Source organism: Oncorhynchus tshawytscha, linkage group LG09, assembly GCF_018296145.1.
Source record: "Oncorhynchus tshawytscha isolate Ot180627B linkage group LG09, Otsh_v2.0, whole genome shotgun sequence".
Taxonomy (NCBI): domain Eukaryota; kingdom Metazoa; phylum Chordata; class Actinopteri; order Salmoniformes; family Salmonidae; genus Oncorhynchus; species Oncorhynchus tshawytscha.
The window spans coordinates 30,731,714-30,756,905 of record NC_056437.1 but is presented as its reverse complement, the minus strand read 5'-3'; positions in this window follow the sequence as shown (position 1 = coordinate 30,756,905).

Below are 25,192 nucleotides of genomic sequence, written 5' to 3'. Positions count from 1 at the left end.
TCCCACACTGATTATTCTTTGGACATGGAGGGTGTATGTTAACAAATATACCATGTAAACCATTCTGGATAAATACAGTATCATCTGACCATTGTCCACAGTCTCTGTTGGTTCAAGGAATTGATATTACAGGTGTTTCCTTATTTGCTCTCCTCTTACTATCTGCACTGATCTTAAACACAGGAAGGGTGAAATAAATGTGCTGGATGCCTTCTCTCTTCACCTGTCCAGGTCTTGGCGAGAGGAAATTAGGAGAGTCAAATTAAGACTGTTGACATGCAGCCTTGATCAGGATGTGAAGTTGCTTTCTGTTGCTCTCAGCTTATGTACGGGACATAAGTTTTTAAGTGGGATATGTCTCCCCCTGGTGGGGTTGAGAACAGCCCAGACTCAGTTTTCATCATAATCCTGGACTTCAGAATGGGAATAAATAAGGTAACATTTTAAATTAGTTATACTTTCCCTCCAAAGGTGAAAGGTTAAGAACATTGTTGATCATGATAATAGGCTTCAGTCAGGGTTGTGTCTGGATTGAGTACACCTGGCCAAAAGTTGCATGTTCTAGTTAAATCAGGGACAACTGTAGAATTTTAGCTAACCCTAACCCTTTTCCTAACCTCAACCTGATTATCCTAACCTGCTACGTTAATTCTCATAACCTGCTGCGTTAGTTCTCCTAACTTGCTACATAAAGTCACTTCTGTCCATAGCTGTTGGACATATTGGATTTAGTCATAAACGAAAGCGAGGCTAGAGTGGGAAAAATCTGGTCAACTTGACAATTCAAAACAATGGCAGTCAGATGGACGAGAAACTTGTGAAATGTTCCACCGATAACTTTGACAACTATTGACAAATGGACAGATGAAGCACACGGGTGCTGAAAGCCTATTGACATCATTTTAAAATCATCAACAACATCCATCAATAATTTTACCACTGTGATAAACATGGATTCAGGTGTTATATAAGACAGAGCAACAGAGTGAATACCACCATTCACCACAGATCTGACCCATCAATAATGTTGGCCTGCCATAGAGCTAGATAGAGGACTTTTGCTGTGGATGGTTGGGGCCAGAACATAATTACAAATAATTTGTAGACTGTAAATTGACCGTAAGAACCCTAAACAGATATAATACTTGACTAAAACATATACAATCACCTGTCTCTATTATGCGTGGGAATACTTGTGAAAAGATCTGTCTTTTATGTACAACAATGAAAATGCAAACATTATTATTTCCTTGCTAAAAATCAATAAAACCACCTGCGGGCCGGCCACTAGTTGGGGAACCCTGCATTATCGCGTCTGTGACAGCATGGGGAGCGCCAATCAGGCAAAACCCCATAGGAATCCCCACGCAGTTGACCATGCCCCACGAGCTGCCTATGCTAAAAGTGCCTTTTGGCCACTAGAGGCCTAAATAATTCTCTGTGAGGCCTACTGATAGAAGCTCCCGTTTACAGAATGGTCAGGAGTCTATCATTGTAGACCAGCATTTCCAAAATAGTTTTCCCCCCTAGTACTACACAGCTGATTCAAATCATCTAAGCTTGATAATGAGTTGATTATTTTAATCGGCTGTGTAGTGCTAGGGCAAAAAACAAAATGTGCACCTCTTGGGGTCTCCGGGGCAGAGCTTGGGAAATGTAGTTGTAGGCACTAGAGCACCTTGACAGAAAGGGCAACATTGTTGATTATTGTCGGAACTGATCAACACATACATTGGCTTTTTGTCTTAGTTTAGAGTTAGGGCTAGTATAAATGGTAAGGTTAATGATGAATTTGTCATTAGAAATCGCATTACTGCCTCTGGCCAGTGTTGATGGTGACTGGCCTTGAGTGGGTGTAATACTTCAGACGAACACAGAGTGGCAGTGTTGCAGCACTTTTACCTCATCAACAAGCAGCTCAGCAAGCAGTAGTAGGCTGTTGGCCCTTTTAATGAATAAGTTGCCACTTTATAGAGATGTACAATCAGTAGTGGTAAAGTAAAATCATTTATATATATATATATATATATATATATATATATATAGTGTCTCCTATTTGGCTGCATTTACACACAGGCAGATCTTTTTTTCACTTATTGGTGTTTTGACCAATTAGCTCAGCTTTGAAAAAGATCTGACATGAAAAGATCTGATGTGATTGGTCAAAGAACAACTAGCGGAAAACATGTCAGAATTGGGCTCCATGTGTAAACGCAGCCTTGGAGTGTTAGCTTAGCATGAGGCTATCATTGATTCACAGAAACAAATTTGTCATGTTTAAAAAAAAAAATCTGGCTATTTGTACCTTTAGAGCATATAATGTACACTACATGACCAAATGTATGTGGACACTTGCTTGTCGAACATCTCATTCCAAAATTGTGGGCATTAATATGGAGTTGGTCACCCCTTTGCTGCTATAACAGCCTCCACTCTCCTGGGAAGGCTTTCCACTAGATTTTGGAACATTGCTGCGGGGACTTGCTTCCATTCAACCACAAGAGCATTAGTGGGGTCGGGCACTGATGTTGGGTGATTAGGCCTGGCTTGCAGTCGGCATTCCAATTCATCCCAAAAGAGTTCGATGGGGTTGAGGTCAGGGCTCTGTGCAGGCCAGTCAAGTTCTTCCACACCGATCTCGACAAACCATTTCTGTTGGACCTTGCTTTGTGCATGGGGGCATTGTCATGTGCTGATTTTGCTTCCATAGGCAGTTTAGAAGTCGATAGTGAGTGTTGCTACACGCTTCAGCACTCGACAGTACCTGTTCTGTGAGCTTGTGTGGCCTACCACTTCACGGCTGAGCTGTTGTTGCTACTAGACGTTTCCACTTCACAATAACAGCACTTACAGTTAACTGGGGCAACTCTAGCAGGGCAGAAATTTGACGAACTGACTGGTTGGAAAGGTGGCATCCTTTGATGTTGCCATGTTGAAAGTCACGGAGCTCTTCAGTAAGGCCATTCTACAGCCACTGTTTGTTTGAGTTTATTTTATTTTGACAGGGACAGTGCACATTAATCAACGTTTCAGTAAAAGTGACGGTTTTAGCCAGCCAGCTCATTTTCAACCGCAGTCCCTGGGCAGGTTATTAAAAACAATTACAATATAGACAATCATTGAGCAGTGAGCACACGCAGAGCAACATAGGACAAGCAAGACATAGCATACAGACAGAGCAACATAGGACAAGCAAGACATAGCATACAGACAGAGCAACATAGGACAAGCAAGACATAGCATACAGACAGAGCAACACAGGACAAGCAAGACATAGCATACAGACAGAGCAACACAGGACAAGCAAGATGTAGCATACAGAAAGAGCAACATAGGACAAGCAAGACATAGCATACAGACAGAGCAACATAGGACAAGCAAGACATAGCATACAGACAGAGCAACATAGGACAAGCAAGACATAGCATAAAGACAGAGCAACATAGGACAAGCAAGACATAGCATACAGACAGAGCAACATAGGACAAGCAAGACATAGCATACAGACAGAGCAACATAGGACAAGCAAGACATAGCATACAGACAGAGCAACATAGGACAAGCAAGACATAGCATACAGACAGAGCAACATAGGACAAGCAAGACATAGCATACAGACAGAGCAACATAGGACAAGCAAGACATAGCATACAGACAGAGCAACATAGGACAAGCAAGACGTAGCATACAGACAGAGCAACATAGGACAAGCAAGACATAGCATACAGACAGAGCAACATAGGACAAGCAAGACGTAGCATACAGACAGAGCACAAAAAAGCAGCAAGACAAAATTCATTACAACAACAGTGTTTCCACACCTCACAAAGCTACAGACAACAGACAACAGACAACAGACAACAGACTACAGACAACCGACTACAGACAACCGACTACAGACAACAGACTACAGACAACAGACTACAGACTACAGACAACATGGACAGCGGCAATACACAGCGAGGGATTATGTTCACAAATCTGATTGACCTTTAGCCATGTATTCATGCATTTTGTGAAAGTGTGATAGGTGGTGCAGTTATGTGTGTCTGATGTCAGTGCATTCCAGACATGGGAAGCTCTCACAGAGAAAGCGGATTTACTAAAGGTGCTTTTCCTTAAGGGAACTATACAGTCACCTCTCATGGCAAGACATGCGTTGGTGTATTGCACAAGATTTTCCCAATTCAGGAGCTCATGCTTTCTGAGGATGTAACAGTGATGATGGCTATTGGGCTTCCTATCAAGCACTTTGAAGGCTGTTTGTAGACAGACTGAATAGGTTTTAATGTTGTACAGCAAACTTGGGCCCAACTAGTCAAGCAGTATGTTAAGTGGGGGAGTGTCATAGATTTGAAGTACAGTTTTCCTACCTCTGTAGTCAAACAATTTCGTATAAATCGGAAATTAGCTAGGTTGAATTTGGTTATCTGAATTACCTTTTTCACATACTTTTTAAAAGAGAGGTTGGAATCAAGTATGAGGCCAACTGGAGCTTCTCCCCTGACACATAGACATCTGGCTTAGTAGCATCTGTTGCCCTCTTTGTGAAGAACATGCAAACAGTTTTTTTTCACATTGAGACGCAAACACTAGTCACTGAGCTACTTTGTAACCTGGACAGTAGTGAGTTCTTGTGCAGCTTGTTGTTTGCTCTTTGCATGCCCATATATCACTGTATCATCTGCATACATTTGAACTTTCAGACCCAGTACAGACAGAAGGCAGATTCATGTACAGGCTGAACATGAGGGGCCCCAGTATTGACCCTTGGGGCACGCCCACATCATAGCTAAGAGTGGGCGACAGCTCATTGCTCACTCTGACACTGAGTTCTGCCTTCAAGGTATGATTTCATCCATCTCAAGGCATCGGGGGAAAAGTTGAACTTGGACAATTTTGCGATGAGAATCTCATGGTTAACAGTATCAAAAGCATTCCTTAGGTCCAGAAACACAGCCCCAACAATGCCCCCTTTGTCCATCTTGGACTTCACATTTTCCAGAAGAAAGCAGTTGTCTATGGAGATTGGCTGTGTGCTCGCTTTTATGCACCTGTCAGCAATGAGTGTGACTGAAATAGCCTAATCCACTAATTTGAAGGGGTGTCCACATACTTTTGTATATACAGTGGCAAGAAAAAGTATGTGAACCCTTTGAAAATACCTGGATTTCTGCATAAATTGGTCATAAAATTTGATCTGATCTTCATCTAGTTCACAACAATAGACAAACACAGTCTGCTTAAACTAATAACACACAAACAACTATACGTGTTCATGTCTTTACTGAACACACTGTGTAAACATTCACAGTGCAGGGTGGGAAAAGTATGTGAACCCTTGGATTTAATAACTGTTTGACCCTCCTTTGGCAGCAATAACCTCAACTAAACATTTTCTGTAGTGGCGGATCAGACCTGCACAACCATCAGGAGGAATTTTGGACCATTCATCTTTAGTTTCAGTTCAGCAATATTCTTGGGATGTCTGGTGTGAACTGCTCTCTTGAGATCATACCACAGCATCTCAATCAGGTTGAGGTCAAGACTAACTGGGCCACTCCAGAAGGCATATTTTCTTCTGTTGAAGCCATTCTGTTTTTGATTTACTTCTGTGTTTTGGGTCATTGTCCCGTTGCATCACCCAACTTCTGTTGAGCTTCAATTGGCGGACGGATAGCTTTACATTCTCCTGCAAAATGTCTTGATAAGCATTGACAGCAAGCTGTTCATGGCCTTAGGAACCAAAGCAGCCCCAATCCATGATGCTCCCTCCACCATACTTTACAGTTGGGATGAGGTTTTGATGTTGGTGTGCTGTGCCTTTTTTTCTCCGCACATAGTGTTGTGTGTTCCTTCCAAACAACTCAACTGTAGTTTCATCTGTCCACAGAATATTTTGCCACTACTGGAAATCCAGGTGCACTTTTGCAAACTTCACATGTGCAGCAATGTTTTTTTTGTTGACACGTGAACCCCTTTCTTCTTCCGTGGTGCCCTCCCATGAACACTATTCTTGTTTAGTGTTTTACGTATCGTAGACTTGTCAACAGAAATGTTAGCATGTTCCTGAGATTTCTGTTAGTCTTTAGCTGACATTAGGATTCTTCTGAACCTCATTGAACATTCTGCGCTGTGCTCTTGCAGTCATCTTTGCAGGACGGCCACTCCTAGGGAGAGTAGCAACAGTGCTGAACTTTCTCCATTTATAGACAATTTGTGGACTGATGAACATCAAGGCTTTTAGAAACACTTTTGTAACCCTTTCCAGCTTTATGCAAGTCAACAATTCTTAATCTTGGGTCTTCAGAGATCTCTTTTGTTCGAGGCATGGTTCACATCAGGCAATGATTCTTGTGAATAGCAAACTCAAATGTTGTGTGTTTTTTATAGTTTTTTTTATAGTGTTTATTCATGTGTCTGTGTATGACATTGTTTCAGAATGTAACTTTTTTTGTGAATGTGAAATTCTCAATGAGTAAGTTATGTGTGTGACCTATAGTATCACTGAAGTTGGTGGGGCCCTAAGGGACTGCAGTGTGCTGTCCTACACTGTCCCTGTTCCAGACGCTGGTAGGGTATCGCAGACCTTACCCACTCCTCAGCTGATGTCACACTGTGGGAGTGACAGCTAGCCTCCCTCAGTGCCTCTTATTGATCAGGCAAAGGCTCTGACAGCAGATGCCCCATTCCAGAGAGAGAGAGAGAGAGAGAGAGTGTGTGTGTGTGTGTGTGTGTGTGTGTGTGTGTGTGTGTGTGTGTGTGTGTGTGTGTGTGTGTGTGTGTGTGTGTGTGTGTGTGTGTGTGTGTGTGTGTGTGTGTGTGTGTGTGTGTGTGTGTGTGTGTGTGTGTGAATGAGTGAATGAGTGAATGAGTGAGTGAGTGAGTGAGTGAGTGAGTGAGTGAGTGAGTGAGTGAGTGAGTGAGAGAGAGAGAGAGAGACTGTGTGTGTAGTTCCACAGAGGGTGCTATCCACCTATTATCCCCAAGAGGACCACAGAGGCAAGGGAGACCAGCGGGTCGATAAGGGGTACTACAGGAACAGGAGAGTTAGGAGACAGGCCCTCTCTGATAGGGTGACCCAGGGCCAGGCCACGGGTAACTCTCTGTTGGTGATGATTAGACACAGTCAAGGCTAGAGCTCGATGATAGCTACACGATAGCAGTTTCCTGCACTATTATTTTATACGGTATTTCTATCACCAAAGCAAGCTTCTGATATTGTGGATAGAGAGCAATCAGTCTTATAAGAATGACAGAGAACACATGTAGGTGCATGTGCACACACAGCTGAGTACTCTATACCTGTTCTCACTCAATCATCCCTCCTGCCTCTCCTTGTCATATGTAGGCTCCATTAGCTCAGTGAGTCAGTGTGTTGATGGCGAACTGAGCCTCTATGAAGCACAAGACAGCCCCACAGGATTCCTTTGATCTCCCGGTGTTGTGTTGTCAGCATCCACACATCAATTCAGAAGACCTGTGGTGCTGAGTTGGTCAAAGGGGAAATCTGGGATTGCTACATCCATTTTGGATTTGCAATAATGATATATATATGTAATTTACCTATTGATTTTTAAAAAGAATATAACTTATAAATGTCTCATGAGCTTCGTTCAATTGTTCCCCATCAGAACCCAACACATAAACTTGTTTTACTCCATTGTCTGTAAACAATGTAATTGTAAACAAATACTTTATAGCCTCAAAACATGGTTAAGGTTATAATTTGGATATCATGGATGGTCATTGCTTGTACCTATACGTTTGTCTATGAATTTGACAGAGTTGTTACCTTTCTCCAGTTCCATCCCTCTGCTTTTTACAAGGCGGAGTGAACAATGAATGGACAGGTCTTAATCCTACTCACTCATACATGTACACGGATCAAGTGCTACCTTCTTGATAACAAACACACCGTTTTGGTTAAGTCATTATTACTATACAAGTTACTATTGTACTGTAATGTATAACATGTGATTTATAAATAAAGTTAGCATTAGTATCATGATGATTGTTATTATTCCTGATGGCCGCGCCAATGTAACGTAGCTTTATGGATGGTTTCCTGTGGAATCTGAAAATGAAAAACAAGTTGATTTCTGCCTCTGTGGGTCTGGTTCTGCTGGGATTAGAAACTCAGACAGACAGGCATGGTTCTCTTTGATGGATTGGTAACTCAGTCGTGTCCAGCGCCATCAAAGGGCTGTAATCATTACATCAGAGCTGCAACACTTTTGATGACCATCTGACTTCTGCTTTTGGAGACATCCGTCTCACAACCCAGAGGAGCTCTCTAACCCTCTAATTGTGAAGACATACAGTAGAGAGCCCACAAACAGAGATATGGTTCAAGTGCATACATAATCATAAATGTAACATCCTTCAAAGAGCTGTGTGATAGTGGCTTATCTCACTGTTCGTGATAGTCCATTTTTGTACTGTTTCATCTACTAACACTTGAAGTGCTCTCATTGAGTTGTTTTCCTGTGATTAGAGTCTTTGTCCTCCTGACAACATTTTGATGATCCCCATCACACAACAAGACATGAAGAAGAAGAAATGTGTGTTTTTTCAGAGGAGGCAAAGCTGTTTTAGAGAAATCAGAAACATTTGAGAGAGACCAAAACCTTGGAGACAGAAGACGGGGAGAAGAGTGTGTGAGTGTGATAAAGAAGTGTAATATCAGAAGGATTTATTTATTTTCCAACAAGGGAGGGGGAGAAATTGTTGGGTGAGTTTAAGCATGGAGGTACTGAGGGAGTTCAAGGCCAATGAATTTAAAAAGCACAAAAAAGTCAGAGTGAATTTTTTTTTCTCACTATCAACCCTCAAAATGAATTAGATTTTTTTGGAGGGTGGAGGGAAAGAAATAGTTGATTTCTCTCTTTTTATTTTCTTTCTTTTTCAACAGATGTAGAAATGATTGAATCCCCAACTGGGCTCATTATCTGCGTCCTCCTGAGGCGGTGGGTAGTGGGGGGTGGGGGGGTGGGGGGGAGGCTGGCGGTCTTAAAGCAACGATTCAAACATGATTTGTATTAAAGCCAACAATCTCCCTCACTTGAGTATGAAATTACTGAAAACCTTGGGTATAAAGAAGGAAGAGATGTCACGAAAATAGAATTGTTTCTGATGCTGTAAATCCCAGCGAAGATCATGCAGAGGCCTACGCCAACTAAGATGCAAGTAAAATACAAATATCGTTTTAACATTATGATCACTGTCAAGGGTCGCACACGTCTCACCAAAACTCCCGTTCATCTAGTGATTGTTCAGCACACTGTGTTTAAGGGACTACCCACTGGTAGAAGTCTGACTGATGACATTTTCGCACAATTCTACATGTAAAATCGAATTGCACTAGGTTCGCAAATGACGGCCGGCACTCTGTTCAGAGGTGCTAAGTACACTCGGCCGGCAAATGCTTTTGGTGTGTCTGAGCCGTTAGCTTTTATATTTATTTTTTCTAAAGAAGGATTCAGTTGTGGTTTTGAGTGTTTTGACACTGCACAGAAAGCACAAAACATTCTGGTCTTTTAGGGTCCTATTATAACTCTCCCAACAAACATGATTCCCAGTATTATCGTAAACCCTGAGCGCTGTCAACAGTCATTTACATAAACAATTAAAACGGGGGTTGCAGTTGATTTTAATGCGATACATTATTTGAAAATCATTTTCTGTTGTACACCACTCTCATTAGTGTAGGTGCTGCCCTTTGGAGATAAGTATTCAGTCAATTATTAGTGAATATGTTGTGTTGTGTAGTAGTCCTGTGTTGTAACTAACACACATAGGGTTTCTTTGATGACTGAGTCTATTCCTAGGGGAGGCCATACAGTGGTGTGTGTGTGTGTGTGTGTGTGTGTGTGTGTGTGTGTGTGTGTGTGTGTGTGTGTGTGTGTGTGTGTGTGTGTGTGTGTGTGTGTGTGTGTGAGAGAGAGAGAGAATAATGAGGGCTTTGTTTTTGCCTGTTTGTTAATGGTTATGGTTTAACCTTACAAATCCATCTTCAGCAGCAGCACACATATCCCTGTGTCTTTTCCTCTCCTCTGTCTGCTGTATTCCCTCTCTCCTCTCGTCCTTTAGCGAGAGAGGGGGATTGACACAGCTCTCAAACAGCCAAATAAAAACATTAAACTGACGTGACACGAGGCTTCCGCTGGCATCCGCATCGCCACTCCTCTTTGATCCAAACACCACTTCTCTGGCAGAAAGACACACAAGAGGGAGAGCGAGAGATGAGAGAGATGGAGAGAGAGAGAGATGGAGAGGGAGAAAAGGAGGGGGGAAAGGGGCCTCTGTCTCATTCCAGCACTCATAGTAGAACTGAAAGCAGCCCCTGGCTTAAAACATGTGGAAGAGGAGGAAAGGAGGAGGATAAAGGAAGGAGGAGGAGGTGGAGGCGGAGGAATGGAAATTACTGTAATATCCTGAGAGTGGAGGGTGTTTAGCTTGAAGTATGTTGACAAGGGGAGTCGAGAGTGGTCCGTGACCGTTGCTGAGCCCAGGTGAGTGTGATCCTCTCTTCAGGAGCTCCCTCCATTCCTGTCTGTCTGTGCTAGGCTGAATCTACCCCAACTCTCTTACACAAAACACTCAACCCTTTCGTACACCCCTAAACTCTTTCCCCCATCCACTCCTCTCACCCCCTCTTTCCCTCTCTCCACCCCTCCCCATCTCAACCCTGAAGTGAGGCACATGTAAGGGAGAGAGATGGATTAAGAGGGAAGGAACTGCCTCACGTCCCACTCCCTCCTCCTCCCCTCTCTCTCTATCTCCCTTCTCTCTGTCTCTCCCACCTCACGTCTCATCCCCTCCCATTTGTTTCAACGAATAAAGAGCTTTGAAGAGGAGAAAAAGAGCGTATCGATTGGCCCTCTGAAAGATGCAGGCCTAGCTCATCCAGCCTAGCCGCATTGTGAGTGCAGCCCCTCAACGATCAATACCCCCGGATGAGGAGAGGGGGAGGAGGGGATGGGAGAGGAGAGGGAGAAATCCCCATCTTCATGAACTGGGGGTTTACAGGGACTTCCAGAGGAAGGTTGGGATGACGAGAGGAAAGGCAGAGAGAGAGAGAGTAAATGGATTGATTGACAGGTGGAGAAACTGGATGGAGAAAAAGAAAGAGAGAGAGAGAAGGATGGGCAGATTGCGAGGGAGAGAGAGACAGAGACTGAACAAAACAGAGAGAGGGAAAAAAGAGAAAGCAAAAAAAGAAGAGAGAAACAGAAACAAGCCACTACAGTCATGAATCTTAGACCAATGCATCTTGACTGGTGACATCTGTCTTTTCTCAGGGACAGACAGCGTGTCAGTCTCCCAGCAGTGTAAGTGTCTAAGTGGACGAGACACAGCAGGATATGAGGTATCACCATGAAAAGAGAAACCCCCTAAAGCAGCAGAGTGTGGAACAGGAATGACCCCCGGTTGGAGGATTATGACTTTATCCCCCAGCTAATGAGAGAGGATCAGCAGTGAATTGCTCTCCAAATCAATAAACAGACAGATAATAAGGCCCAGGCCTTTACAGGCTTAGCACAGGATCACAGCAGAGAGAGGGAGGCCAGGCTTTCATGAAGACAGGCCCAAGCTGGTGGACATTATCTGGGATAAGAGGAGGATAGGGTCCCCCGGGAGCATGGGGCCCTCAGTCCTCTTTTATGCCACATGCACGCTAGTACACTCATGCACGCACTCACACACACGGACCTGGTTCAATATCTCCAAGGTCTTTTATATGATGATTCCAATATTCAGTGTATGAGCAAAACAGAGCGGTCTGACACCCAATCACAGAAGGTATTCAGATTGGATGTGTGCATATGGTAAGTGGTGACAGCTCAGTGTGTGAGAGAGCAAACATCCCCTGACTGTCCCTGTCTTTGTTGTCTGTGTGGATAGATGTGTCAATCCCTGTCCATCTCAGGGGCCCTGCTGCTTGATAAAGCCTTAATCACACCAGGCAGCCACACGGCCAGCCCCGAGACTCGGCAAACACCATCTCCTTTTGGCAAACAGCCTCTTCTCCTTGTCCCCAACCTGGGTCGAGAGGGGGGTGGGGGAGACCCCGCGGGGGTTAAACTCTTTCAGATCATGTACACATAATAAGCCTTGTTAATATTCATGGTTTTTCAGGTACAGCGAAGGTTAAATTTTACTTACTTTTCAAATCTCATTACTAATACATGGCGCCAATAAGAATATTCAAAGCTGCTGGGTGACCAAAGGTTGATGAGATCCCTACCTTTCCACTGACATTTAAACACATTACCATTTTAGCCCCTTCCTCTCAATCGCAGCCACAGAATAAATTGCTGGCTAATCACAGCTCACCCGGGCTTCTCTGACAGTCCGAGTGTTCCGAGAGGAATGATGATATTCCAGACAAAGAGGCCATTAGGACTCTCATTATGTGGAGTCTTTCCACGGAGAGAAAGAGAGGAGGAAGAGGAAAGTGTGAGGAGAGATGGAAATGTGACATTTGAAATTCACTCATCAATGCCCTCTAAATCCATGTCCTTAAAGAGCTCAGGGCATTTCTGTTTATTTCAACCTGATCAACATCCATCGGTCTATAACCCAGTTTGGTCTATTAACAACTTGATCTGTTTTGTGTGTTTAGCAAACTATGGGAGAACCAGTGCGCGCTAAGCTTTGTTTGGTTCTATGTTAAGATCTACGATCAACAATCCCGCAGCAATTCGAGCTATTTTATTAGGATCCCCATTAGCTGCTGGAAAAGCAGCAGCTCCTCTTCCTGGGGTCCAAAACACAAAACACAAAACACAAAACATGACATAATACAGAACATTTAATAGACAAGAACAGCTCCAGGACATAACTACACTAAAAAAGGCACACGTAGCCTACATATCAATACAAACACACAAGCTATCTAGGTGAAATAGGGGAGAGACGTTGTGCTGTGAGGTGTTGCTTTATCTGTTTTTATTTAACCAGGTGTGCTGTTTATTTGACCAATGTGAGGTGCAACAGAGTTCCATGCAATAATGTCTATATATATACTGTACACTTTCTTGAATTTGTTCTGGGTTTGGGGACTGTGAAAAGACCCCTGGTGGCATGTCTGGTGGGGTAAGTGTGTGTGTCAGTGCTGTATGTAAGTTGACTATGCAAACAATTTGGGATTTTCAATACATGAAGGTTTCTTATAAAAATAACAAGTGATGCAGTCAATCTCTCCTCAACTCTTAGCCAGGAGAGACTGGCATGCATAGTATTTATATCAGCCCTCTCATTACAATGAAGAGCAAGATGTGCTGCTCTGTTCTGGACCAGTTGCAGCTTAACGAGGTCTTTCCTTGCAGCCCTCGACCACACGACTGGACAATAATCAAGATAAGATAAAACTAGAGCCTGCAGGACTTGTTTTTTGGAGCGTGGTGTCAAAAAGCAGAGCATCTCTTTATTACGGACAGACCTCTGCCCGTCTTTATAACCATTGAATCTATATGTTTTCACCATGACAGTTTACAATCTAAGGTAACACCAAGTAATACATATCAGTGACACTGCTATGATTTCCCAGTATCTATATATTTGGCAGTCCTCTTCCAGCTCGTATCCGCCTAGTATTTGATCAGAAATTATATAATATCAATGCATACTTGAAGGTCCTTATTTCAAAGAAATCAACATCTGTTCAGTCCAGTAGCTGTATTTCCTCTGCCTCACAGTGTCTAAGCCCTACTGTAGGTGTGAGCGCCTGCAGAGCTTCTCAGGTGTGTGTGTGTGTGTGTGTGTTTGTGTGTGTGTGTCAGGTCCCTCCCATGTGGTTGTGAGAGACCCCTCCAGTGGTTTAGGTGAACAAACAGAGACAAAACTCTCCCCATCAGCCTCTATCAGGATCACAGGTATCTGACAACGAGCTGACTGTAGCCCTCAGGCACTCAGCAGCACGACAGAGAGGAGAGGAGAGGAGAAGAGAGAGGAGAGAGGAGAGAGGAGAGAGGAGAGGAGAGAGGAGACAGGAGACAGGAGACAGGAGACAGGAGAGAGAAGAGAGAAAAGAGGAGAGAGGAGAGAGGAGAGAGGAGAGAGGAGACAGGGAAGAGGCAGGTGACATATCAGGAGACACACACAACAAGAAGGTACTATGGCTGGAGTTAAAAAAGACACACAAGCACGTCAAGTTTGTAAACTTGCTAGTATTAGTTTACTTTTGTGCCTTAATTATTTAATCCCATTTGCTCATCTTAGGTTATCTATGGGTATTTAAAATGTGTTCGCAGAACAAGATGTTTCTTCAAACTTGAATGACGGGTGTTTGTGTTTAGAAGTGTGTATGTGTGGTTGTGTGTGAGGGGTTGGGCAGAACACCACAATTCTCTTGCGTCAATACGTCTCAGTTGAGCTCACATTAAACAGATCAAAGTGAAGCCAACATCATATCAACAGTCCTGAAGAGAAAGAAGTTTGGGGAGGGGATGCTATCCTGTCCATAACGTCCCTCATTTCCCCTCTCCATCCCTCCACCCCTCCTCTCCTCTCTGGTCCCTCTTTGGCTGTTTGTCACTAAATGAAACCCACAGACTGACAGGCCAATATTTAAGTCTTTAAAATGACTAACAGCAAATTAATTTTTCATCCTTTCTTATCTGTAAATGATAGGCTGTGGGTCTTCCCAGACCCAGTTCTCTCCCTGCGGGCAACTCCTGCAACCCGGGCCTTGGTTTCATCCTAAACGCTGGTAAATGGCTTGCCGCACAAATAATGCATAAACAGCTGTTTTGCCCAAGTAAGTTATCCTCTTAAAAGATTTAGAGGCCTCTCCCACACTCTCCTACTCTCTCTCTCAGTTAATTCATCAATTTCTTATGATAGCAACAGTTCTGCTCAGCGCTGCTCAGCTCGGGGTGTTGAAGTACCAATTAGGGCCCTGGTTTCCCTGGTCCTTGCAGCCACACCTCTCTTCCTCCTCCTACTCATCCTCTTCCCTCCCATCTCCCCATACACATCCTTCCTTCACCTTTATCCATCTGTCGTCAATCATGCTTTCCTCTTCTCAGAACACAGGTCTCAAATGCAAAGAGTTCTTAGATATTATTCTTTATTAACTTTCTAGTACTCTAAATGATTTATCTCAGATAATCACTGATCAAGAGAAAGAAAACACACATCAATCAAGAGGACTGCTTCTTGGAGGCAGGCGGTGTGTCCCCAGATCAGGGACACTTTTTACAAGACGTGTGGTAAACAGCATTGCCAAGTGCCAGCCCAGTGGTGTCCTGAGCCGACTCCTCATGCGCCAGGATGACCCCGTCAAGGCTCCCAGAATGGGCTCTCCCAAAACCTGGAGTCGGATCTTATCAGAAACCCAGAATTGGATCCAGTCTGATCCTGCTTTAAAACCACCCAGCCTCCTGCTCTAACCACTGCCCCGATTGAACCAGATGGTGCTGCTCCTTCACATGTCAGAAGATCTTAGGTTGGCTCCTCCAGGGAGACGGGGGAGATGGTGAAGGGTGGGAGTGAGACAGGGGGAGACAGTAGTATGATGTTTATAATTAGCTGATAGTGGGGTGGGTCACCATTTTGATTCTGAAGTGCTGCCACTAGTTGGAAGCGTGTTCAATCTTGACATGCTCGGACTCCTCGGCCTTCTTTGTCTCCATCATGCTGTGAGCCAGACTGTGGTCTTTTCTTAATGAGTAGTCTCAGATGTCTCAGCCAAAGCCTGTGCCATACCCTCGTAGTACAGTGACTGTGTACCAGAAATCACAACACACATATCCTCTTCGCACTATCAGCAGAATCAGAATAACTTTTTCATCTCAAAGGAGCTTTCGAACGTTCTAAGGCTGAGAGAATGAATGGGCTCTTTTCATTTATTACAAGGCCCATCGACTTCCATACAAAACTGTCCTTCTCTATGAAAACAACTGGATATAAGTGAATTCGAAATGAAAAGTTTTAAATAAAATGAACAGTCTATGCAAACAGAGTACACATGATTCAGGCCTCTTGCATCTTACTTCCTGCCTCTTCTCTGATTTAAATGGAGTTGTCCACTGTCCTGTGGTGCTGAACTGCCACTGTCCACGGTGCTGAATCCCCGTTATTAGCTTGTTTGCTTACATTTGTGTAGCATGGGACCCTCCTCCCTTCCCATTCTCCCCTTTTAGCAAAACTTTCCTTTTATTTTTTTCTTCATAATTATTTCATTTGGGGAAGCCATATTTTTTCAAACGCATCTGCGCAAACTAACTTTTCCTTTTATCCCTGTCCTTTTCCCAGTTCTTGTGAGCAGAAAAGGTGTTGTATTTTACTTCACGGCCATGGAACATTGAGCACATTCGTTGCATTTCACAGTGGCTCTCTTCACACAGGGCCTAGAAGTGTTCAGTATGAGAAATAAAATACCATCTTTGAAATTGTCCCCAGATTCTTTTTGCTAGATACTATATCAAGCAGCCTATCTAGAGTCATTTATTTCTGTTTCATGTCAAATATTTGGTTTCCTCTCCAAACCAATTATTCCATTAAAGGAATGACTCTCCTCAGATTATAACCCGGCCTAATTGATTTATCTGAGAATCACTGTTCCTTTATTCTACACATAGCTTCTCATCTCTCTGTGTTGTTTTACTTCATTTGAGCCTCCTCTGCTCCTCCATCTCCTGCTCATTAGTTGTAGCTGATTGAATGCATAGTGGGGTATGGAGGATATCGTGGTTTCTGCATGGATTTATTCTCCCCACCACCAAATCAACAGCAAAGCCGTGTAAAGTATTTGTCAAACATTTCCTTTAATAGGGCGTTCCTTCCTCCTTTTTTCTTCTTCTTCATCTCCCTTTCTTTTTTCTTTTTTTGGAAGGCAGACCCTCCTCAAAAATAGTGGGGGAAAAAAGTGTCGGGAGGGCTGATGGAGGGGTGAAGGAGGGGGTTAGGATGAATGATTCATGAGGTCCACGGAGAAAGACAGACAGAAGAGAAGACGCTTCAAAGGGAAGCGTTGTTGATTTTTCTGGCCCATGTTGAGAGCCCGGAGGTCGGGCAGGGAAGCCCAGGGGAGAAGCAGCTCGGCAGAGCTATGGGCACTAGGAGGGCCCCCCAACCCCCCCGGCCCGCGCCCCACGGCAGACGGGTCAGCCTCTAGCTCCCTCTAATGAAGCCCTTGGCCCCCTCATCGGAGGACAGAGTGGCAAGTGTTGGGAGCGCCTCAACCCCGCTACTCCTCCATCTCCTCCCCCCTACCTTCCTCCACCACCCTCACACTCCCATCATGTCCCCCTGTGCCCTACTAGAGCCGAGCATAGTAAGCGTGAACTGTATTCCCCCTACACACACTCTCTCCTCTCTCTTTCTCATTCTCTCTCTATCTATCTATCTATCTCTCTCTCCCTTTCTCTCATTCACTCACTCACTCGCTCACACTCGCTCACACACACACACACACACACACACACACACACACACACACACACACACACACACACACACACACACACACACACACACACACACACACACACACACACACACACACACACACCACCACACCACTCCACCCCCCAAGCCTTTGATTTGTGCATTCCAAAGCAGCCATCCACCACCCAAGAGCCCTGGTACCAGCCAGGCTGCCCTGTCACGTGACAATGTATGCAAATGTGTGCACTTCATCATTGTCGCTAATATCATTATTACAATTATCTCCCTATTAATCAGACGGATTGTATAATCTGGAAGGGTCATGGTTATTTTAATCAGACAATTAGATCTCCTTTTTTTGTGATTGTATATGAAGAATTTACATTGTAATAACGATGTGTGTGCCACTGAGTTACACGGAATGCTTTCAAATAACTGTAGTCGGCAATAGAAGGGTGTAGATCCATGGAGCTTTGAATTGACTCCAACCAGGGGCCTTGGGGAGCTAACATGTATTTGGGTCTCAGGCAAGGTTAATCATCAGGCAAGTGTGGTTCATCCACCAACCAACCACCATTATCCTAGACACACATTGATATCTCCTCAAATAGAAAAATCGGAAAGGGCTTACTGGTGATTTTTAAGAAAGTTCCTTTTCTGCATGCATAACCCTCCTCCCTCTTCCTTTTTAAATGACTTAAGGGAGGTTGTTGGGCATCACAGCAGCTAATTAGATTAGTAGCTAAATTAAAAGCTGATTATTCCCTGGATAGCTTCTGGACATATATTTACACAGTAGCATTTATCTTTTAAAACAAGCTGCTTTTCTTGCTCTTTCAGCTGTGTTAACGTGCTAGATAGGGACTGGGTCTTAGGGGAGAGGGGGAGACTGTGTGTGTGTGTGTGTGCGTGTGTGCGTGCGTGTGCTGCGGCAGGGGTTGGTAGCGATGGTGCGGGCTAACGCTAATTAAGCTAATCGAAACTCTTTGAAAATCCTTCTGATGAGGCTAATTATTTCTCCAGTCATCGTTAGGATCATTAGCACTGTGGAGGGCTTCATAAAGAGGACAGTTTGACTCAGATGGAATAGATGACAACAGGGAATGGAAGCACTGGGTTCTGTCTCTGGGTATAAAGAGGTTTTATCTTTCTTATTTTATTCATCTTCTCTCTATCTCTCCCTTTCTCTGTCTCGCCCATTCTGTCTCTCTGTCTCTTTCTCTATTCCTTCCTTCCTTCCTTCCTTCCTTCCTTCCTTCCTTCCTTCCTTCCTTCCTTCCTTCCTTCCTTCCTTCCTTCCTTCCTTCCTTCCTTCCTTCCTTCCTTCCTTCCTTCCTTCCTTCCTTCTCTCTCTCTCTCTCTCTCTCTCTCTCTCTCTCTCTCTCTCTCTCTCTCTCTCTCTCTCTCTCGCTCTCTCTCCATCCTAATCTCACTCCCTCTTTCTCTCCTTCTCACTGTCTATCACCAGGATCACTGTTTGATATTGTCTCTCAAGGTTAAGTGTTTGACCCAAAGACTAGACCTAACATAGTAAACGTAAATCTGTGACACTCAAATTAGTGTGATATGTTATGTTTAGTATGGTTACATAAGACAGAAGGTTACTTAGGAGGGAGGTTGGTCAGGGAGGATGAATGGGCATATAATTCAAACATCTAGCAACCTAAAGGTTGCGTGTTCGAATCAGATCAATTAGCAACTTTGCAACGGCCAACTACTTTTGAGCTACATTCCAAATACTTACTATGTTAGCTCTTCCCTAACCCCTAACCTTAACTCAGACACAAACCTTAACTCTAACCTTAACCTTAAACCTAACCCCTAGCTTAGCTAATATTAGCCACCTCGCCACCTAGCTAACGTTAGCCACAACAAATTGGAATTTGTAACATATCATACATATCATTCTTTCATCACATTCCCAGTGGGTCAGAAGTTTACATACACTCAATTAATATTTGGTCGCATTGCTTTTAAATTGTTTAACTTGGGTCAAACGTTTCGGTTAGCCTTCCACAAGCTTCCCACAATAAGTTGGGTGAAGTTTGACCCATTCCTCCTGACAGAGCTGGTGTAACTGAGTCAGGTTTGTTGGCCTCCTTGCTCGCACATGCTTTTTCAGTTCTGCCCACAAATTTTCAATACGATTGAGGTCAGGGCTTTGTGATGGCCACACCAATACCTTGATTTTGTTGTCCTTAAGCCATTTTGCCACAACTGTGAAAGTATGCTTGGGGTCATTTTCCTGCCTCATGATGTCATCTATTTTGTGAAGTGCACCAGTCCATCCTACAGCAAAGCACCCCCGTAACATGATGCTGCCACCCCCGTGCTTCACGGTTGGGATGGTGTTCTTCAGCTTGCAAGCCCCCCCCCTTTTCCTCCAAACATAATGATGGTCATTATGGCCAAACAGATCTATTTTTGTTTCATCAGACAAGAGGATATTTCTCCAAAAAGTACAATCTTTGTCCCCATGTGCAGTTGAAAACCGTAGTCTGGCTTTTTTTATGGCGGTTTTGGAGCAGTGGCTTCTTCCTTGCTGAGCGGCCTTTCTGGTTATATCGATATGGATCTAGTTTTACTGTGGATATAGATACTTTTGTACCTGTTTCCTCCAGCATCTTCACAAGGTCCTTTGCTGTTGTTCTGGGATTGATTTGCACTTTTCACACCAAAGTGCGTTCATCTCTGGGAGACAGAACATGTCTCCTTCCTGAGCGGTATGACAGCTGTGTGGTTCCATGGTGTTTATACTTGTGTACTATTGTTCATACAGATGAAAGTGGAACCTTCAAGTGTTTGGAATTTGCACCCAAGGATGAACCAGACTTGTGGAGTTCTACAATTTGTTTTCTGAGGTCTTGGCTGATTTCTTTAGATTTTTCCATGATGTCAAGCAAAGAGGCACTGAGTTTGAAGGTAGGCCCATAAATACATCCACAGGTACACCTCCAATTGACTCAAATGATGTCAATTAGCCCATCAGAAGCTTCTAGAGCCATGACATCACTTTCTGGAATTTCCCAAGCCGTTTAAAGGCACAGTCAACTTGGTGTATGTAAACTTCTGACCCAAATAATCTGTCTGTTAACAATTGTTGGAAAAAATGACTTGTGTCATGCACAAAGTAGATGTCCTAACCAACTTGCCAAAACTATACAGTAGTTTGTTAACAATACATTTGTGGAGTTGTTGAAAAACAAGTTTTAATGACTCCAACCTAAGTGTATGTAAACTTCCGACTTCAACCCTGAAAACAGACTACTAACCTCAGAAATGTTGTTGGGGTCAGTATGAGTGTAAATGACCAGTTAATGCGTGTAATCCTGAAACACTCAGTAAAGGATACTGAGCCACTGTGTCTCATCCAACACCCTTCGTTAATGCTTGAATTCAGCTGGACAACATACAGTAACATTGCCTTGTCTTATATTTAAATATTTAATTGCTGCAAAGATCAATGTGGGAGAAAACTCTGCCAAATGTATGTGAACAGTTATACAGAAGTCTTACCGTGCTGTATTATTAAACATCCCATTTTGAGAGGGGTGGTTCAATTGAAATGAAATTGGAAAAGGAAGAGAGGAAATGGATGTACAGTAACGTTAGGATCTAAAACCATTTATCTTATGAGTTGCAACAAGGCACATCTGTGTGTAAAAAAAGATATAAGGATTTGTCCAAAACATACAATAAACTTTTCCAAATTTAAGGAAACATTCAAAATAATTAAAATGTATTGATGAATACAAATTAAAGTGCATAAACAATAAAGTTGCCAGACTTCAATTGTACTTCAGACTCTAAAAATACACATTTAAAATGTTTTTACCCATTCAATCCCTCATTCACCCCTCTGTTACTTGCTACTTGTCCATAGGACTGGCTGACATTCACTCACTCACCCATTCACAGTCTTTCACTCACTCAGTCACTCAGTCACTCACACTCAGTCACTCAGTCACTCAGTCACTCACTCACTCACTCACTCACTCACTCACTCACTCACTCACTCACTCACTCACTCACTCAGGATAACTTTCCTGCAATGCATTACATTTAACACTTGTTGTGTATTTGCGGTTTAAAAAGGATTCTGAGGTTTGTAATTAACATTTTGAAATTTTAAACTTGATTTGAATGAATCAACCCCTAGAAAAATGTCCAATAATTTTAATCCACATAATAATTCACATTTCCTGTTTCTGTAGGATTACATTCCTGCTGCAGCAAACTGGCTCAAATTAAGATCCTACATTGTTTACTTTAATTACATTTTACTCAAGTAGAAGAAAAATGACTGACTGAAAAATACTAAAACACGTACAAGAACTTGGAATAGCTACTCAATTACAGTAACGAGAGTAGTTGTAATTAGCTACTTTACATCTCTGCCTTTTGGTCTCCCTCTGCACCGAAATGTTGTCCAATCAAACACTGTTTTTAGTCGAAAGCCCAAGACTAAATCAAATTTTATTTGTCACATGCGCCAAATACAACAGGTGTAGACCTTCCCGTGAAGTACCTGCCTAAATGACTACCGACCCATAGTCCTCACGTCTGTAGCCATGAAGTGCTTTGAAAGGCTGGTCATGGCTCACATCAACACCATTATCCAAGAAACCCTGGACCAACTCCAGTTTGCATACCGCCCCAACAGATCCACAGATGATGTCATCTCTATTACACTCCACATTACACTCCACACTGCCCATTCCCACCTGGACAAAAAAAGGACATCTACGTGAGAATGCTATTCATTGACTACAGTTCAGCGTTCAACACCACCAACACTTCAAAGCTCATCACTAAGCTAAGGACCCTGGGACTAAACATCTCCCTCTGCAACTGGATCCTGGACTTCCTTACAGGCCGCCCACCGGTGGTAAGTGTAGGTAGCAACATATCTGCCACGCTGATCATCAACACAGGGGCCCCTCAGGGTTGCATGCTTAGTCCCCTCCTGTATTCCCTGTTCACCCATGACTGCGTGGCCAAGCACGACTCCAACACCATCATTAAGTTTGCCAAAGACACAACAGTGGTAGGCCTTATCACAGACAACGATGAGACAGCCTATAGGGAGGAGGTCAGAGACCTGGAAGTGTGGTGCCAGGATAACAACCTCTCCCTCAACGTGATCAAGACAAAGGAGATAATTAAGGACTACAGGAAAAGGAGGACCGAGCATGCCCCCATTCTCATCGACGGGGCTGTAGTGGAGCAGGTTAGGAGCTTCACGTTCCTTTGTGTCCACATCACCAACAAACTATCATGGTCTAAACACACCAAGACAGTCATGAAGAGGGCACGACAATGCCTATTCCTACTCAGGAGACTGAAAATATTTGGCATGTGTCCTCAGATCCTCAAAAAGTTATACAGCTGCACCATTGAAACAATCCTGACTGGTTGCATCATCGCCTGGTATGGCAACTGCATGGCCTTTGACCGCAAGGCACTACAGAGGGTAGTGTGTACGGCCCAGTACATCACTGGGGCCAAGCTTCCTGCCATCCAGGACCTCATACCAGGCGGTGTCAGAGGAAGGCACAAAAAATTGCCAAGGATTTCAGCCACTCTAGTCATAGACTTTTCTCTCTGCTACCACATGGCAAGCGGTACAGGAGCGCCAAGTCTAGGTCAAAAAGGCTTCTTAACAGCTTCTACCCCCAAGCCATAGGACTCTTTAACAGTTAATCAAATGGATACCCGGACTATTTGCATTGTACCCCCCCAACCCCATTTTTACGCTGCTGCTACTCTCTGTTTATTATCCATATTAATTAAATTACCCCAACTAACTGGTGCCCCCGCACATTGACTATGTACCGGAACCCCTTGTATATAGCCTCGCTACTGTTATTTTATTGTTGGTCCTTAATTATTTGTTATATTTCTATTATTTTTTCATTTTACTTTACATATTTTCTTAAAACTGCATCGTTAGTTAAGGGCTTGTAAGTAAGCATTTCACTGTAAGGTCTACACCTGATGTATTCGGCGCATGTGACAAATACAATTTGATTTGATTTAACTCTGTGAAACATAAGATATTATAGTTTTTAACATCCCATTTGTAGAATACTCTTGAACAGAGCTCATCCAGTTTATTCTCCAGTGATTGCACATTGGCCAGTAGGACGGTATGGTAGAGGCGTGTTACCCATTCACCGACAAATTCTCACAAGACATCCGGACTTGCGTCCCCTGTATCAGCGTTTTTTTCTTCATGTGAATGCCGGGCATTTGGGCCTGGTCCAGTATCTGAAGTAAATCCTTTGTATCTGACTCGTTAAAGAAAAAAATCTTTGTCCAATTCAAGGTGAGTAATCGCTGTTCAGATATCCAGAAGCTCTTTTCGGTCACAGGAGACGGTGGCAGAAATTGTACGTACAAAATAAGTTACAATAAATGTAAAGAAAATGAACAAACTAGCACAATTGGTTAGGAGCCCGTAAAATGGCAGCCATCATCTCCGGTGCCATTCCCATTTTTTGGTGGGCAATCCTATCCCGTCCCATGCTGTACACTGTACTGTATGTACTGTAGGTTCAGTAAGTGGACATTAGCAGGCCTGCAGCAGGAAAACTGGACCCCCATGCCATTCATTATTCACTAGGCCAGAGTAGAGTAGCAGCCTGGCTAGCTGCTCCATTAACAGGATATTCTGGCCCAGAGATGCTGGACATGCAGTCATTTAGGGAGATATGGCTTCAGGGACCCCAAGCTCTTTGTCTGTCTATCTGTCTATCTGTCTATATGTCTGTTTGCACTATCTGTGTGTCTGCCTGTGTTCACCCACCGTGGGCTGTGTGTGAGTGAGTTCAAGTTGTCTGGACTTCTGAGTGGATCTGCTATTAGCTACTGTCTGTGTTTTGTTTTGCTCCACTTTAGAACACATGGGCCCTGTCCCATAGTATTAACATAGTTAATTAATAATAACAATTAACATTTTTACCTATTTACAGTGTAGGTACCCATTAGTTACCTTTGTGTATTTTTGTGTGAAATATGTCTGTGTTTGTTCACTTTTAGTTTGTCCTTGTATGGCTTATTAGGGGTTCACAGGGAAGCTGTAAATACCTATTTTTATTGTCTGATTTTTTTGTTTGTTGACATGGTCAAATAACATAGATTGATAACTTTAAAAAAATAAATGTTTGACCGAAACGAGAGGCCATAACTTCGTCAAGAAAAATGGCACCAATTGTCCTATAGAGTGTGCTGTTATAAGCAGTCTCACTTACATTATTATTATCATATCCGTCGCTCCTGTTTGACCCAGAGGCTTTCAACTTTGTACGCAGGTGTCATTCATCTTGTTGAACAAATTTTCCTCATGGACTCATAAGGTCAGTCAGGATAGATTTACCTCCATCCAGAACATTTTGGAAAACCTTAAGTCCAAATAACTCCAAACACCAAATAAAAACTGGTATGTTGGCCCATGGTACATATCTTAACTGAGTCTGGGAAAAGCTGAGGGATTGGTTAAGAGACGGCTGAGTTATTGATACATAAGGAAAGCCGATTTTATGTGTCCATTTAAATCCTTTGTAAATCCACTCCACAATGGCCTATCCACTTGAAACTTTTTAGGGGTATCAAAGACATTATCATGAAGGGGGGGCCGTGTTAAGTTTGGCATTGATATATTTAAATAAGTTAACTATTAACAATTCACTTTTTTGACTATGCAATGTTTAATGCTTAAAATAATCACATAAAAAATACCTTCCCATGGACTAAAGTCAGATTCACTCCAGATGTGGTATTTGGACTCATCACA